Source organism: Aythya ferina, assembly GCF_964211825.1.
Source record: "Aythya ferina genome assembly, chromosome: 10".
NCBI classification, from domain to species: domain Eukaryota; kingdom Metazoa; phylum Chordata; class Aves; order Anseriformes; family Anatidae; genus Aythya; species Aythya ferina.
The window spans coordinates 10,130,255-10,148,707 of record NC_140306.1 but is presented as its reverse complement, the minus strand read 5'-3'; the positions used below and the strand labels follow the sequence as shown (position 1 = coordinate 10,148,707).

The 18,453-nt window shown below is 45.8% G+C and overlaps 1 long non-coding RNA gene across 1 annotated transcript; it reads left to right on the top strand.

Annotated features, from left to right (window-relative positions):
• Window positions 1-1,001: 1,001 nt before the first annotated feature.
• On the top strand, window positions 1,002-17,205 carry LOC311442211. Its single transcript, XR_014696520.1, has 2 exons — window positions 1,002-1,378; window positions 15,304-17,205. It is a non-coding gene; the product is annotated as an uncharacterized lncRNA (long non-coding RNA).
• The last annotated feature ends 1,248 nt before the right edge of the window (window positions 17,206-18,453 follow it).

Below are 18,453 nucleotides of genomic sequence, written 5' to 3'. Positions count from 1 at the left end.
CTTCACGCGAGGAAGGAAAGTAAGACTGGTAGCTGGTCTTGGCAGGGGTGGAAAGAAAGACTGAGAACACACAGACACCCCCTGTGACTGCCAGCTACACCTCTGCTGGGTGTAGGTCCTAGGAATGCTAATCTGCGTTGTCTCCTGCTTAGTTTTCACTCTTTTGTTTTAACACTTGTGCAGAAAAAAAATCATTTGGGTTCGGAGACATGCAGAAGTCCCTCTGCAGTTCCTGAGTGGCTTTGTCAGGTGTTCAGCATGCCACATCTGTCCAGCTGAATCGCTCCAATTTGTGTTCCCAGGCTGGAAACAGAGTGGAGAGCTCTGCATTTTTTTGGCACCACACTCCTGCTGCAGAGTGTCTGCAGATTTATAGAGCTATAGCAATAGTATTGGCCACAAAACAATACTGGCTACAAGACACACTTACGATGATACCTAACAGCTTCAAGCCAGAGAGAACATTCCCAGGAACGTCAGGAAAATCTAATTTCCTACTTGGAGGGTGTTGAATGACTTACAGCTTCTGCCTTTGGTGCCAGAAGATAATTCTTAAAAACACACTTTTTCAAAGCACCGTGCAAACATCATTCCTCCTCCACCCCCTGCAGGGATGGATAACTGAGTGCAATGGCTTTATTTTCGATGGGAAGAAGATGATCTTCAAGAGGAAAAGGTGCAGAGACATGAACTGATTTTCTCAGTGACACCAAAATGATGCCTTGGCAGAACACAGAGAAGAGTGTAGCAATACTTTATTCCCAGCACTGCGCTCAGACTATCAGCTCTGAGTCTCCTCCTGATTTTTTCCCTGGTTAAAACAGGCAGCCTCTCTTGACTATCTTGACAAAACTACAAACCAGGAGGGACTTTCAGTAGCAGACATCTCCTACTTGATATGCCAGTAACAGACAGATGACAACACTAATTAGGAAAAGCCAAAGAACCAGGATTCGGGTATGAATTCAGGTCCACAGCTGATTCAGAGTTAAAGCCAGGGTTTCTAGAATTTGAATTACACGGTGCTTTTCCACCAGAAGATACAAAACCAAACTGGAAATAATGTCCAAGCTCTTTCTGGTTTCAGCTGTAACTTTAAACCATGAGGCTCCACAGAACGGCTAGCTGGGGATGAAGAGGTTTGCTGACATCCACCTCTGCCATCCCTCTGCACCTCTGGGGAAAGGTCAGAGCACACCTGATCAGCCCAGGAGATGAACACCTTGGCAGCCTTATCAACCTGATGAGGTGCAGCTCTAAAAGGCCCTGCCCAGGGAGGTGTCAGGTTTTCTGATCAAAGCTTTGAAATCTCTGTTTGTAGGTTTGGCTCGAAGGTAGATGCATTGCTAAACAGTGAAAGGTGGCTGTGTTGTGTGGGGTGAGTGATAATGAGAATTTGCTTCATTTTATTTATTTATTTTAGTAGAAAAGCTGCAAATATAAGTTGTATCTTATAAAGGAAAGATGTCTCAGAGCCAGAGCAGAGCCTGGAAGCTGGCTGTGTATCACTAGTGAGTGTAAGTCGAGTTGCCTAGAAACTGGGAGACTTGATAGTCATGGTGAGGCCTCTAAAAGTTGTCTCTGACTGTTGCAGCCCACAGCAACTTCCTTCTCTTTGAGCCTTAAAGGTGTTGTGGTCTGAAGTTTGGGTTTGAATTCATCATGTTTTTGTATTTTGTTGCTTTCTGGGGGTCATTAATGTAAGACTGTAGTTTTGCTGTATTTCATTGTTGTAGTGATAACTGATCTCAGCCCTTCTAGCCTTCAGATATTAAAAAAAGGAAAGAAAGGGGGGGGGGGGGGGGGAAACAAAAAAACACCACAACCAACCCCATGAAATCTTCCTACTAAAGTCCTCCTGCAAAAGAGAGGGAGCAAACCATTTTGTGTTTGTGGCAGACCGGGTGAGAAGAAATAGGTTTATGTTGCTGGAGGAGAGGTTTTGTTGGGATTTCAGGGCAGTGCAATCCTGCAGCAAACTGCCTGGGAGTGCACAGAGCCTGCAAAGCTCTAAGGACAGTCAGAGAAGCCCTGATAAAGCAGGGCAAAGGTAGAGCTAATCCTATGGCATGGATGAGCTCGTTTTCGGGGGTGGTTTTCTGTTTGCTTCTGGGCTCGGGATTTGAAGGTGAGTATTTCAGAAGTGCTCCTCTCTGATTTAGATCTGTTCCTACTGAAATCTGTCTATATCTCACCCCTGATCTCAGTGGGAGCAGAGTTAAACCAATTGTGCAAATCTCAGCTTTACCAGTCACTTCAAATGAGTGCTGTGATGCTGAAGGTTTTGGCTTGGGGTAGCTTTGTTCCCTCTGGATCAAGGAGGTATTGCCCAGAACAGCAGATTAGGCTTTTTTTAAATTTTTTTCTTGTTAGACCTTTCTTATTCTTTTTGTGGCTCTGAAAGACTCTGTGACAGATGTTAGTGTTCATCTCCAGCTTATTAATATTCCTATACTATTCAGTAACACATTGCTGCTGCTACAGCACTGCCTGACAGCTTACACTCGCAGCACTGAGCCAAGATGTGTAGAAGTCCTGTCTGGCTCCGTTCCTTCCTTATGGCCCGATTCAGAGGGAGGCTGGCTTGGCGGGGGGAGGACGAATAATTATGCCAAGACAATGCGTTTGGCAAGAGGCTTCTCTCTTCCTCCCATAACAACTCCATAAAATGTTTGTAAGCGAGCAGGAGCTAGTGTTTTTTTTTCCTATTCAGGCATCTTCCCTGCTCTGGATCCTCTCCTGCAGCTGGGATTAGCAGCGTGCGCTTTTCTGCTTCTTGTCAGGAGCACCGAAGTCAGGACTGGTGTTTCCAAAATTAGGGAGGGGGTGTTTTGGAGGGGCAGGGCTCTGGCTGTAGAAGACCTGACAGAGCACAGCCAGCTGACTTGGATATTCACCTTATGCCAGGCAGAATAGAAATAGCTGAAGCATCTGGACGCTTTTCAGAAGTGTCATCCCTTTGAGCGACAGCTTGGAGCTGAATTCAGCAAGGGGAGCTGAGCGGGGAGGAAAGTCAGAGCGGTGCCGGTCGTAGGAGGGGAAAGGAAGCAGCAAGAGGCTCTGCTGGTGCAGGAGGCAGGGGAGGGGAGAGGAGCGGAGGTGCCAATGAACTCTTCTGGACTTAGCATACCAGTCTGAAAGCCGCATCTGAGCCTCCTCTCCTGCTCTCTGGGTACCCAGTGCTAGGGAGCTGGCTTGGGGCCACCTGCTCTAATTCTGGAGTGGTTCTCATGTTTTCTCCCCTCACTTTCGCAAGTTTCTCAGGAGGGGCACAGAGGCGTATATTAACCCGGGGACAGCTGCTGCTCGCCAGTCCCACCTGTGCATCTCATTAGCAGCCATCTCCAGCCTGCTGACCCTCTCAGCTGAGGAAATAGCAGTGTTCTGGTGATGTGACCCCACCTCTGAGCGCCTGGCCAGACAAGAAATGGAAACGTTGCCGCAGCTGAGGCCGTGCCTTACACTGATCTGTTTGTTTGTTTGGCTTTCCTAACTCCTGGGCAGCGTGCTCAGGGCTAGCCGGTGGTTCAGATGAGCCCCAAAGAGGGAGAAAGACCTTGAGGGTTGACTTCCTTCCAAGCTGACCTGCCTGTTCCAAGAAACAGAAACTTTCCATGCTGTATAAAGCAACTGGCCCTCTGCTTGTTTACAGGGTCTCTCCCGTGCAACTCCACACATTGCATTTTACACGGCTTAAATGAAAAAAACATAACGGGCTTCATTTCTGAGCTGGATGAGGAGCTCTCTCCCAGCCCCTGCCATGCCCACCTGCGTAGGGGACACTTTAGCAGACCTGTCCTGGAACAGGGCAGGATCAGTACTGGCTTAAAGCAGAGGTTTTGAGGTGAATTTGAATTTGTAAATTCCAGTTTTAAGGTGAGCTCTGAGAGCAGGTCTTACTGTACCTGTGTGATGGATGATATTGTGAGCCCCTTTAACGCACCGTATGTACAACAAAGGGCAGGAATGGAAGGAGGGGATGAAGAAAAGATGTAGGAAGGGGGAGAGGAGAGAAGGCTGGCTGTAAATACATGAAAAAAGAAATCTGTGAGAGATTAAGAGAGCTTGTTACTTAAAATGCTGTAGCTTCAAGCCTGCAGTGCCTACTTGAATTTTGCTGGGGAAAACGTTGCTGCTGAAACCTGTGATCCAAAAAGCATTTTATCTCTGCCAAATGGCTGTGGATTTTTACTTTTCATTGATGAATACCAACATTAAAATGAAGGTACCACTCGGCCTGGAAGCATTTGTCAGGGCAGGTTGATACATGAGGGATAGAAATCCACATAGACATACCGGTGGTAGGGGAGACTGCTGCCACAGTCACAGGTGGTGGCTGCCGGATCTGTGACATCTTTCCTGACCAACTAGCTCCTTTCTCATGGTATAAAACAGGAGAGCAGCCTGCCCGCCCTTGAGGCTGTAGCTCACTGGAAACACGACGGGTTGGACTGTAAAATCCTTTTGGCCACGGAGCAGGTGGCACTGTGGGGCAGACGGTTCCTTGTTCAAGCAGCCCAGAGGCTGCGGGCACCCAGCGCCTTCCACGTTTTCTCACTAACTTGGAATCTGCATGGGGTGGGATGGGAGAAACTATAGGTCAGTGCTCTGACAGCTGCCTAATGGCCTGTGGAAATAGAGATGTTGGGCATGGTCCAGCTTCTGTGGGGTTATATGTCAGCCCTGCAGATCCTCCCATCACAACTGAGCAAATTGTCGCCCTTATTGGCAGCCTCAGCAGAACGGCCAGGGCTGAGGGAAGCCTTGAAGGCTAAAGTTCAGGTGGGCTGGCAGGGCAGAAGGTTTGTCGCTTCCTTTCCCATAAGTTATTTCTGTAGAAAGAAGGCTGCTGTGTTGCTATTCTTGTGTCCCTTGGGAGTGTCCTGTCTGCTGGACTGCAAGAGGTAGACAGGCAGCTTGGCCGATGTGCACTGTGTCTACTTTTTGGGATTAGAATAAGGAAAATACCTGAAACACAGTAAATATAATTCTAAGGTCCCAAGGCATGGGTGGGCAGCACCTTCTCTTGTTTTGTGGAGTGGTAATGTTTGATTACGGGTATAAAACAGGTGAGCATGTTCAGCGCAGCTTCTTGGGTAGTGGTGAAGATGAGAGAGGCTTCCAGTAGGCTCCCCAATCATCTGTTCACATCAAGTCCTTATAAGCTTGGTGTAATGCTTCCTCCTTTGCAGAGGGTGGTCTGGTGTTGGGTTTAATACAATCACATGCTTAACTTGCACATGGAATTTCCAGGACCTGTGAGTAAATTGGATAATTCAGTATGTGCCACTAATTAAATGAATTTAAACTGTTTAATTAACTGTATGTAGCAGATGGTGCATATGGTCCGTTTGACCTTTAGTCCAGGGGTTTCTACCATAGAGAACTGCAAAGTTGTGAGGTTAGGAAGCTGTGCTTTTGGTCATTAACATCACTGCAAGAGGAAAAAACAATGCATGGCAAAAACCTCGTGGTGTTGTGTACACGATGGCACCATTTTCAGTGAGAAAAGATGATTTCAAATGGTTGATGTGAAAAATGTTTTTCTGCCTTTATTTGCATGAAACTGGAGGAGAAACCACGCTGCTTTGTCTTTCATCGAGATGGTATTTTTGTCACTGAAATCTCAAATGGCATCACGAATGCAGTACCAGTGGATTACCTGGGAATGTCAGTACCGTGAGGTGTCTGGATGTCAATAATCTACAAAGTGGTCTCAAATATAGCTTGGTTGCACAATCTTTAGGCTTCAAACTTGTAAAGACGTAATGCATAGATATTCATACACACAAGTGCTGAGCTTGTGTATCTGGATGGGGGAGCAGTCTGTTGGGAACTGGAAAGTCTCCATTCAGCTCTTTTCCACTTTCTGGGTCTGAAACACCAACTTTTAGATTGTTGTTTACAAATTGTTTCTGTTGAACAGAGCGACTACTTTGAAAATGTGTGAGTGTTCTGCTTCAGTGTTCTCAGAACAAAACACTGCCAAAATGCAGAAACATCTGACACTTCTGAAATTCGGTGATGAATTGGTCAAAATTCAGATGAAAGAACAAAGCTTCACTTTTCAGTCATCCCCCTGAAAAATCCAGCAAGTTTTCAATATGGTTAAATAACCTGAAAAGGTAACTTTCAGAGTCAGCTATGCTTGGCTGCTTTTATTTATTTATTTATTTTAAAAAACTCATTAATCTATTTTATAAAAGATGATTAAAAATAACCTTTTGAATTGTATTACTGGACTGTATTACCTGTTTTTTTGTTTCACTGGACCCAAACCAGCTATTTTGGAACCTGTACTGATTTTCAGTAGAAGTCTTTACAAGATTGGAAACTTAAATACCATGCAACACTACTATTGTGGGTAACACCATTAAACCTGAGTAAATTTTGTACATTGAGGCAGATTGAGGCAAGTGTTAGTAGACAAGGGAGGAGGGATCTACGTGTGATTGTTTACAAAAGACCTAAAATCAGGCATTTGCTGCCAGTGTATCACTTTCACTTAGAGACATGCTGAAGACTAGCTATGGTCCAAATACTACTTTTATTCCAGCCAATATATGGGAAAGAAAGTGCCACTCTGAAAGAGCTTGGGCCCTAAAAGTAAATACCTGGTGCTCATATTCAAACCATACTTAATGTGGTTCATTTTGTGCTTCCAAGCTCTAATATTATTTTACCTCCCTTCAAAAATATAACCCATCTGTGTTTTTTAAAGCCAGGTACTTATAAGCAACGTTACAGTAACAAACCTCTGTGTGCAATACCATTATTTAACAAAATACTGTCTGCCCTAGAACAGCCCCACAATAAAAAGTCAGTTCATCTGGAAAGTGTCAGTGCAGTGATGAAGTGCAAACACCTTAGGAAGGAAGCAAATAGTTTCTTCATGGCCAAAACCAACAACCTATTAGAAATAATAATACCTTTTAAAAATAATTTTAATATGTTTTGGTGATGCTTGAAAAATGCCAAACAAACTGGGGAAAACAGGGGTGGTGCTGGGGAAGCTCATGAAATGCTGTCCTTCAGCGACTTCTCATTTTTCCCTTTATCTCCTTCCTATTTTGATTGTTTAGCTCCTCAAATGTCTGTAGTATGGCACTGTTACAGAAGTGGTACCTGCTCCATGGTGTTAGCTCCAGCAGCACGTGCAAGCTTGTTCTGGGGCTCTGAATTCAGTGCATTTAACGTGAGTCTTCCCAAAATCACCGCTGGCCAAAAGTGCTTAGCACAGTGGGTTTTGATAGCTGTGCTGTCATGTAACCAAATCTGCACAAACCCAAACTGTAAACATGGACCGCTGTGGCCATAGCTCCAAATGGTCAGAATTATTTGTGTTGGAAACTTCCCACACTGCGCACTTCTCTTCCTCAGCATAAATAACATCTTGAACCTCAGCTCTAAGCAGTATTTTATGATGTCAATCGTTCCTAACCATAGGAGTAAGGAGATGCCAAAACCTTACGCAGCAGAAGATCCTAATGTTCCCATCTAATGTGGCGCTTAGGCTGGAAATGCTGCGCTCGTGGTCTGTTTCAAGCAGAGAGTCATTTCACAAAATAGGGACCAGATGAGAAAGATGTGCTCTGTGTCACTAACAAAATGCTGTCAGATGCCTCCTGGCTCTTGATGTGAGTTCATGTCAAAACAGTAAATATTCCTGCAGGAGGAAGGAGGCACGGAAGAGAACAGAAAGGGAGGGGAAGGTCCTATCGGTGTTTTTCTTTCAGCACAGAATGCAGGCAGTCCCTGCTAGCAACAACTTAGACAGAAGCAGCTGGGAGGTGTCCACATAGACCTTGGTGGTGTTGCCAGCAGTTGTGCTGGAGAACTCGTTACAGGTTGCTGTAATCTCACCTCCTTCCCTGCCAGTAAGCTCCACCACGGAGCTGCAGCTGTAATCACTGCTCCAGAGCGGTTTCAGCAGCAGCTGAGACCTTCAGCCCTGGGGAGCCTGGGATCATGGTGCTGGTGGGGCAGAGCTGGGTCATTAGCAGGGCTACTGGGCAGGGAAGGGAACCATCAGCTTTCCCTTTTTTCTAGAATTTCAATTTCCCATCAGCTTGAATTGGGTTAGGGAAGCTGAGCTGCCTGAGGCAGCTCGCAGTCCCTCACTGAGGAAGCTACGGTCGTGTTCCTTGCAGGTGACACACCGTGGCCCACGTTTACTTCGTGCTCTGACTGCTGGTGGCACAGAAGGTAGCAGAATCCAGCTGTCATTTAAAGACAATTTTGTTTTTAAGACAAGTTTTGAGGTGATTGTTCTAGGGTTGAAGAAAGTCGAGGAAAACCACAAGTCTTCCAGGACCAGCTTACAGACTGATACCACAGAGCCCCTCGTGTTAACACGGGGCTTGGGGAAGGGGCCCGTGAAGGAACGGGCCCAGCAGGGAGGCAATGCTGAACCTCCAGAGCCGAGCTGCCAGCTGTTATTTTCAGCTCTCGCTGACCAAGCCGAGATCCGTGCTGGAGCCCTGTGAGGAGTGCTCTCCTCCCTCCTGCCCGTGCTGTGGCCTGACAGGAAATTCCCCGCTGCAGGGACCCGGGGACGGGTGGCTGCAGGAGCCAGCTGCACGGCCTGCCACGGGGCGGCCGCTTCCTGAGGGCTGGCTCCGCTCGTGCCACCGCCAACAGATTTATGGAGAAGGCAAACCTTGGCTCTTGGCGAAAGCTGCTCATTTTTTTCTTACCCTTTTCTATGTTTAACCTGTCTACAGCGTGACCGGACCCATAGCCATCACCAGAGCTGCAATTCCTGCTTCTGCTGCTGCGACACGGCTCTCTGACCAGCAGGAAGGTGAATTAAGGTCCATCTAAACCAGTGTATTTAGGCTGCCTTGTTTAAAAGGCTGCCTAGCCTAGCTGGCAGCTACAGGGCACACAAGCCGTGCATGGTAGGGATGGCTGTGTATGTTTTCAGGCGAAATTGTAACCACATTACATGCTATGCAATTCTCGCTGAAATCTAGTCAAGTTTTAGTCTTTAAGTTGGAACAGAATGAATAGACCACTTCTTTGGGGAGTCTGGGCCAGCCAATGGCTTAAAAAAAAAAAAAAAAGAAACAGAAAAACCACAGCCAACGAACTCTAAACCAACTCTGTTTTGTGTCCAAAGACCGAAACATAATTTGAAGCGACTTGCTTAAAATCCTTCATGGTGTGGGTAGCTAAAGCCATTGGGTATTTTGTTTACTTGTCTATAGAACATGTTTCTGTTCAGTCCTGGCACCGTGCTCCACTGCTTGTTTAAACATGCCTAGGAGGAGAGGCAGTGTGAAAACACTCTTTAAATCAATAAAAATAGTTGTAAGACTGAACAAACACTCCAGATTGGAACAGTTCACGATCTTCAGGATCAAGATGTGAATTGTTTTGGAAAGTTGTGGATCTCTGCACCTACTTTGATCAGGAAAATATGCATGGCTGTGGAGGGAAAACTCACCACCACTCCCACAGAATGCAGGTCTAAGGCTCGCATAGTACCTTGGACCCATTTTCATCAGATTCGGAGCTGCTGCTGGACAGGTTAGCTGCAAAATTACTTCTGATGTGCTCCTACTGCACTCCCAGGAAAGGTCTGAGTGCTGTATGTCATCCTGCCCACCTGGGTGGAGGATAGGCCAGGTCAAGTCTTCATGTGCAGCCTGAAGAAATAACACGATGGGAAATGAAACAAGGAGCAAACAAGGAAGAGTATCTTACGTATTGCTTGTGGGGAATGGACATCAGGATGCTAAACCAAGACAGGCAGCTCAGTTTCTCCACGGCCATGCACTCCCTTTTGGCTTTTGCCTAAGTAAGGAGGAAATATAAATTCCTTGCACATAAGGAGCACCTTGTTCCAAGAACAAGAACAGCTTGGTCATCTGACGGTTTGCGCTGGAAGGTGTCCAACCCAATTGGTGCATCTCCCGCGGAGGATAGCACTGCTACAATGCAATGTGTTTTGGAAACAGCTCGTGATTAACAGTGTTCGGTGGAGTGGAAGTAAAAATAATTAGAAGATATTTTAAAGTTCCCTTTGAATGTAATCTGTGGATGGTGATTTTTAAGCAACCTGTCAGCTTCAGCAGCCTCTGAGATGACTCACGCACGGATAAGTTCAAGGGTAGTGATATCACAGCAACACCTGGCACTGCTGTTAGTGTGAGGAGGTGATTGCTAGGTCTTTAATAGGCATGTGCTTTCTTTCCCAGGAGCTGCAACTTGTCTTTGCAGTTTGTTTTTAAGTGCTTTCTTTGAGGTTGTTTGTGTTAGATCCTCAGGTGGTGAGAAGAAAAAATAATCTTATCTGTGCTGATTCATCACAGCTACAGATGTCCTGCAGCCTGTGGCTGGGGCTTTGCAAAAGCACCAGCCTGACTCGAGCAGTGTTTCTGTGCTGACTCAACAGGACCGCTGCTGAGTACAGTGTCTGTGCACATGTATGTGTGTGCACAAATGTAGGTATGTACAGACATGCACATATCTAGGGAGATCTGTCCTGGGTCTGAAGCCAGATTTTGGAAAAACTAAAGGCTTTGTTCCAGGGCAATCACAGAAACCAGGCTGTTTCTGTGAAATTCTGTGGGTACAACTGTTGAACTGTTTGTTAGAGCCTGTGTGAGCTGGGCAGCACGCTTGTGCTGTGCAGATGCATTTAAACATGAACTTACTCAAGGGAAGATGGTCTTATCATGAAATAGTGTCAGCAGACAGGCTGAGGCTGGCTGCTTTGGGGACAGCTGCTAGTGATGCTGTGGTCATGTCACCAATGCCCAGCGTGAGACCTGATCCTGGAGATACTGAGCTCTGTTGAGTTTATGCCTTTAGTTTGTGCAATCCCCCTCTTCACTCAGTTTTATTCCTACATCCCATCCTGTGGTAGCTGCCACATGATAAAGATGTAGCCTTCTGTAGTATTCCAGGGTGTTTGAAGTCATTCAGTGTCTGCTTTCATATTTATTACACTGATTATTGCTTCCTGGAATCGCTCAGAGCCATGTGGACTGGAGTATCTGTAACACCAAGTCATGCTTAATCGCATGGACATCTCAGTCTATTACACAAGGCATTGTATGGATTGTATCTTGTTTGGTGTACAGCATGCAGCACTGCAGTTATGGAAATAGGTTGGTTCATCTGCCTTTTTCCTTTCAGGGCTGGGATAGTTTAGTGTTTATTCCTCTGCTTCTAATGCAGTAATTTTCAATGACTACACTTGTTCAAATCCAAAATTTCACAAGTGTATTTTAAGACTTAAGAAGATACCTCTTGATTTAGAGCATCTGAAAGGAAAGCAGAATGTGTCCAGGCTCTGTCAAGTTCCAGCACAGCCACAGTTCCAAGCACCTCTACAATTACCTTCTTATCAAGCAACTGATTGATGGAGGCCACAATGGTTCCTTGGGCTTTTTGCTAGTGTGTGTTTTGATGCCTACATAGCATCAATCCCTCTGTCCATCCTCTTAGAAGAATGTTACTGTGCCAGTGCTGACACATCCAATGCTGGTCAAATGTTGGTGATATTCAGAAAAGTAGACTTGTGTGATGTTGGAGTAGGATGTGAAAATGGGATTCCTGGCTTTCTCTCCATTTCTGGGTATGCAAAAATGCAAAACCTGCCTCTTGGAAGAAGTTTGGTTCTGTGAGTATGACTTTTCTGGCAATTGAGAGATCTGTGTTAACTTCCATTTTCCGATCTCACCCTCTTGAGAAGACTAGAGCCTTTTCTTAGCTTAACTAGCGATCTTTTGCTCACCCTGTTCTTCCCCTGCCTCTGTTGCCTGTTCGGGCTGTAAGCATTCAAGGCACGGTTTGTCCACATGCTGTGTTTGTGTAACACGCTGGCCCGTGGTTGCATGTCCACATCTGTGCCCGATCTGCAGAGGATATTGGTCTGTTATAACTCCCAGCTGGCTGGTCTGGCTTTCCACCTCGAGCTGTAGCGAATCCTGCTTTTATTGTTCTGCCGGTCCCTGGTTTCTGCCGAGATGGCATCTGCCATGTTCGTACAGAGCAGGGCAAAACCAGCCCCGATGTCTGCGAGAAATGCTATGGCAATAGAGGAGAAACAGGGGGAAAAGTAAAGAGTAAGAATCTGGCTTTTGAGGCTTGACTCTCTTCTGTAGGTCCTTGGTGGAAGCGTGCATCATCGGCTCTGCCAAGTGGTACTTTTCCAGCATTCATTACTTTTTTTTTTCTTCCCCCTTATCACCATTATGCTGCGTTTATAGGAATTCCCTCCCCTCGTCTCAGATGCTTCCAGACATCGGCTCATCCCCAGCCCCTTTTGATGGGCAGCTCCTTTTATGCTTGCTCTCTCAGGCTTAGCATTTCAACCGAGCAGAACGCCGGTGTTGGTTTTCTCACTGGGAGTGACTCAGTAAGGGATTTGTGCGTGGCCAGCAGCCAGGGAAGAAAACACACTGTCAATGTACATTCGTGCGGTGCCAAGCCCTTCCTGGGCACGGTAACTTTCCTCTCCTAGGGCTGCCGCCTGCCAGGAAGGGAAGACACGCTGAACGGAGGAGGAAGAGGCAAATGGCAGCAGCCTGTGCTAAAACTTGACCTGGCAAACTCAGATCAACTATGTGCCCTTCTGCTGGCACTAGGAAGGCATTTCTCCCGAAGGCAAATAAAGGTCTCTAGCGTTGTCTGGCGATTGTTCGTGTCCCACCCGGTAAATGCTGTGCCTGCAGATCTCAGGGCACATTCCTTTCTTGTCTCACACGTATGCTTGCAGGGTCCTGGAGGTGTTTTAGGTGGAAAATAGGGAAAATTATGCAGATGAGAAGCTATTGTACTAAGCAGGGGGTCTAAGCAGAACAAAACATTTCACACATGCTTAGATTTACAGCAAAAATAATTACAAGTAGTCTTTTATATCCAGCAAGTAGAGGAGTGGAAAAGGGAAGCAACTCTGCTGCCAAGGGATCAGAGTGTTGGAGAGTCTGAGCTGTCCACATAGCTGACAGGTATCTGGAGAGAGCAGGATGACCTGACCTTAACCACACAGCCTTCAGGACCCATCAGCAAGAGCAGGCAGAAGGGATGTGGCTGCCAGCTTTGTATCTGGGGAGAAGTCCCACGGGTGAGATGTGGGCAGATCAGCACAAAACCAGCAGGCTGGTGATGGGTGCGGGACTGAACGGACAAAAGGAGCCAGATATAAGCACTCCAAACTCCTATAGATCAAGAAAAGAGTAAATGGCAAATGGCAGCCTGTCGCTTGGTTCATGCAGCTGCGAATACTTGTCTCTGAAACCAGCCATAAGATGGAAGTGTGGGAGAAACAAGCGTTTTCCAAAGCTGTTCTCCAACTCCTGCAGAGAGGAAATGCACAGGGTGTTTTAGAAGCTGGCTGAAGGAAATGTTCTTAGCTTTTTCCTGCCTTTTCCCCTAGTGGCTTCTCTCCTTAGCATCCAAGTCTGTAAGAAAAACTCAAATTCTAATGTAACAAAAATATAGTTCTTCGCTATTTTTAGAAGTTACATGGATTACGTAAACAAGTCTAATAAACAGACTGTGGCCAGGGAGTTCAAACTGGCTTTGGATATTGAGCAGAAATAGATTTGGGCTTACCAACCTAAGATCCCTTAGAGCACATTTCTTTCAATCTATTTTCTCTTTTCCTGGAACTATTATGATTTCAGGATTTTGGGATCATGTATAAATAGATCTGGCCAGCGGACCTGGCCAGAGGTTTGGAAAGATCATACCATGCACTTTTTTTTTTTTTTTTTTTTTTAGGAATGACTAAAATAAAGCATTAGAAGTTCTACTGATAATTGTACAACTTTTTTTTTTTTTTGCTAAGTTTCCCAAAGGCTAAGCTAAGGTCCAGTAGTCATTGCAATGTCTAGTTGTCTAGTTTCCCCCTCTGAGGAGGAGAAAGCAAGCCTAAAAACACGTTAAGGGGTAAACAATCTGAATAAGAGAAGCAATATGATTAAACAAAACAAAAAAAAAAAAAAAAAAAAAAAAGGCAAAAGCAACACATGAGCTACCTTTTAGCAAAGTGTTTCCTGGTTGTTTGTTTGATCTATCTAAACACAAGGATCTTTGATGTTTGAGGCATTTAAAGCCAGACTGCACAAAGCTTTGGGGAGCAGGCAAATATTGCAGAGGGTTTACAGGGAGGATATTGTAGGAGCCAATGCAGGTTCCTCCATTTCTGAGATAGCATCACCCTCATTGACCAGCTCATTGGTACAGCAGAAGGCTGGAGTAAGCAGGATGTCCCCCTGCCAGGAGGCCTTTTACCTTACCTGATAAAAGCAGGATCTTCTGAGACTGTTGGGCTTCCCACTCCTCTCAGCTTGCAGGACTGTAGGTTCTACCTGAATAGAGGTACTGGGCTTTAGAAGTCAGTAAAGTGTGCGCTGAACAAAAAGGATCCTGTGTTGGCTGCCATAAATATAACAGATTAGGAGGTCAGGGAATATACTTCAGTGTTTTCTCTTGGTTGGTGCTAGAAGAGCTGGGTTTGCAATGGGATGTAGCTAAGTATACACACAGGCACTGCAAAGCTGGAAACAAGCCCTGACCCAAAGCTGGGAAGCCCAGGGTTGGATTCTGCTTTCCCACATCCTATAACGTGCTCTTTCCCACACAATTATTGGCCAAAATGGGAACGGGAGCCAGTCAGTGCTCTGACTGCTGTCCCTCTCGCTGGGGTTTCTGTGGCAGACACAGCTCTGGATGCTGTCACAGTATCTGGCAGATGAGGTTTTCCAGGTGGGATTTTTAGACAAACATATGCTTTTTTTTTTTTTTTTTTTTAAGATTTTAAAAGAGGCTCAGAGGCTTCTTGGTAGATCTGTTAGATTTAAAGCACGTGTGACAGCAGAAGCTTTTGTACCTAGGGCAGTTGTAGGTATAAGCAGACTCACTGGGAATGCTGCTGAGTTTGGAGCAGGCAGCGAGGTACAAGCTCAACTGACCCCTGGATGAGGAGGAGACTATTTATACATATGCAATGAAAGAGAATAGACTGTACTGTATGTAACAGATTTGCAAAGTATTTGGGATATAAATATATTCATTCCTTTGGGTCCTTCTTCCCAATGACAGCTCCGTGACGAAAGCTGTGCCGTGTCAGGGCCTATAGATCAAAGTCATACCTAGAAAGGTTAGATCAAGGTTGCATTTGGAGAGAAAGTTCCCTGCTTGGAGATTGTCAGGAAGGCCAGGTCAGGTCAAGGCTCCCTCTCTAAACAGTGCTTGGAAGTTCCTGGACGAGGATGTGATGTGTGCATGCACTGGATTCGCACAGAAGGATAGTGACCCTAAAAGCACTTATCCCTCTTCTTCCAGCTGTCTGCTCTGACCAGTCTGAGAGGGTCCCACTGACAGGTGAAATGAGTTCACCAAAGTCCACTCAGTATTTTCCCATCTCATCTGGCCATCTGATACATGTTTCCCCAAATGCAGACACATCCTGAATGGTGGACCAGCTTCTTTAAAGATGCTCTGCTGGTAGGAAAGGAGCTGGGCTCTCTTTAACCAGCCATTTATTCTGAAGGCCTCCTCAAGTGAGGATTAACTTCTCCTTCATCCTTTCTGCATTCCCCACTGCTCAGCATAGTGTTTGGGGAGGAAACTCACATATCCTGCAGTGAACTCCAACTGACAAATCCTCCAAAGGACACCATAATTGTCATAAAATGGCATTTCCTAGATTTTTTTTCTTTAAACCCAAACCCACATTAGCATTTTTCATGAAATACTTTTCTCTGTAGGCTTTTAGTTGAGAATGCAAGCAGTGGGAGCAATCTCAGCAGCACTTGGTTCTGGCACCCTTGGCTTCGGAGCAACTGTCTTGCTGCAACATAGATCCCCTCTAGAGGGCATTGGTCACAGAGGCACATGCACAAACATGTCTGTGGGTGCATCAGGCATGCAGAGACCCCTGCATGGCATTCAATGTTCTTCAGTGGTCGGCAGGAAGTCAAAAAAGAAGGGTTTAGTGGGTTGTGTGGAAAAAAAAGGTGCCAGGCAAGCTCCACTTCAGCTGGTACAGCAGTGATAATGCTAAAGGCCTTGGGACCTCTGGGCGCTCTCTGAAAAAGAAATCACAAACCCAGTTTGCCACATAAGGTGATGTGGCTCTACCAGAGGAGAAGATAAGCTTTTCAAACCTCGTGTTTTACTCCTGCAGTGTGTGTGCAGAACGAGTTGGACAGATGTCCTCTGCATGCTCTTGTTTATGTCAAGCAGAGAAAGGAATCCCAGGGCAAGAGCTGTGGAGTCCTGCTGGAAATGGATAGCTCTTCTGTCTTCCTTACTTAGTCATGAGGAGATGTTGGATTTCTCAGGAACTCGGGGTCCTAAATTATTGAAAAAGTTTTGAAGACCTTGATATGTACTTGATCAATATTAATAAACCAGAGTGTGTTTATCTTCCTAATGACAGGATAATCCTTGGCCTCTGCTCGTGATAGTGAGCAGCATCATGATGTATTTATACAACACCAGCATAAACAGCATTTTCCAGAAAGCTTCACCACTTGAGCAAAAAATATTTTGGAAACAGAAGCTAAAGCGTTCAGAAACATCCTCTTCATCTGAAACCTGTCTCTGGTCAGTTCGTGTCATGTCAGCACTGTCTAAATATCCTGTGGCCATAACGCTAATAGATAACAGCCTGGGACATCGGCATGAAGCTGCTGCAAATGACTACATTGGCCGACCCGAATGAGCAGTTCTCCATGGGCTAAGGTGGCTTTGGGCAAGTGCTGGGACTGCCATAGAAACATCTGTCCCACCCTTTGTGACTTGTCTGCACCTTGGGCTGTGAAAGCTTTCCTTCATGCCTATGCATGTAGGAATCCTACATCTTCATTGCATACTTCTGGGCTTTCCAGGCTTGCCACAGGGCTGGAAAATGATAATTTTAGGCAAATCTATTACTAAGAACTAATACTTTCTAATTTAGTACAGTGAATTGAACTGGACTGCTGGACAGCAAGGAACCAAAGAGAGAGAAATGCCAGTAGCTGTGATCACTTGTCCCAGCTCTATTTACTGCTTTCAGCTTATATCCAGATGGATCAATTTGTTCTTCAGGCCAAATCTATTCTTTGCATAGCCTAAATGAAGGCAAGGAAGTTGTGCCTTGGATGAATCTGATGTCTGGATCCAGACTGTTCTGCAGCTGGCAAGGTGTTTGCCTTGTTTCTCTCACATTCCTGGATGCCACATGTTTTTAATGGAGGAGGAAGGAAAAGGCTCGTGTCATCAGTGTGGGTGTGTTATGTACGCCTGGGAATCCTGGAGAGATTTTGTGGAAAGGGAACAATTGTTTGCTGTTGGGGAATCGTGTCGTCATTTCAAATGGGGAAACCTGGGTGAGCACACACCTGCTAGCAGCTTGGTTGGTGACAGGAAGGAAGGACTATGCAATTTTGTTGTAATTTGGGGCACTTGGAGTGGATGAGGATTGGTGATGACAGCAGTTACACTTTCCTAGCAGATAAGTTAGTGTCAGAGCACTGGCAGAGGGTGCAAAGACAGTGCCTAGGCAGTTTGCAATTCCTTGCATCTCTCTTGTGTCTTCTCCAAGTTTTCTTCAAAATATCAACCTGTCAGAAGGAAGGATCCTATGTAGCCCTGTCAGGAGGAAAAGCAGCTCTGCAACCTGCTGGAGTCCTGCTTGGAGTCCCCACAGAACTTGCTTCAGACCTTACAGCCCTTTCTCAGGGGTCAGTCAGGAACATATTTGGCCTCCATTCCCCTGCTAACAATGGCTGTGCTCTGTTAAGTCTCTTTTGGGTGACAGCCATTCTCTAAAGAGAACATTTTCGTGATTAAGGCCAGCCTAATCTAGTCAGAGTTTGTTGCTTTAAAATACGCAGCACGGATCCCTCGCATGGCACAAATTGACACGGTGGTATCCAAGTCACACTGCCCATCTGGTCTATCTGCTTTAAGGGGCTGCCCCTTGGGCTTGGCTCCTTGATTTACAAATGGTCTGTGGATTTTATTCCTGACTTTCAGGAGCTGGAAGGCTTTGATTTCAGCATCATCCAGCATTAGCAGTGGTTGTCTTTCCGTTACTGGGAAAACTTGCTGCTATACCAAGTTGCCACTCTCCTAGGAGAATTTGCCAATAGAAATAGTAAAAACCAGAGTGGGGAAGGCATCAGTCCCTCTACTGAAAACTCTAGATCACCTTTCCCATCTTTTCACTTTTGCTAGATTTAGGCTGTTTTTAAGCATTCAGAATTTCATTTCTAGTTGGCTTCCTGCAGCAGATATAGCCCCAAATAATTCAAGGTTATCTGTTATTTCACCCAGCTTTGGAACCAGTTTGAGGACTAATCCTATTCTTGGAAACCAGGCTGAACTGTCTGGGGTTGGGGGAAAGGGTGCTGGAGACACACAACTCCAGAGCAGTACCTGGAGCTGGGAAAGGCTTTGGGGTTTCAAAGTGCCCGCCTGCAGGAAAAAGTAGAAATGATACCT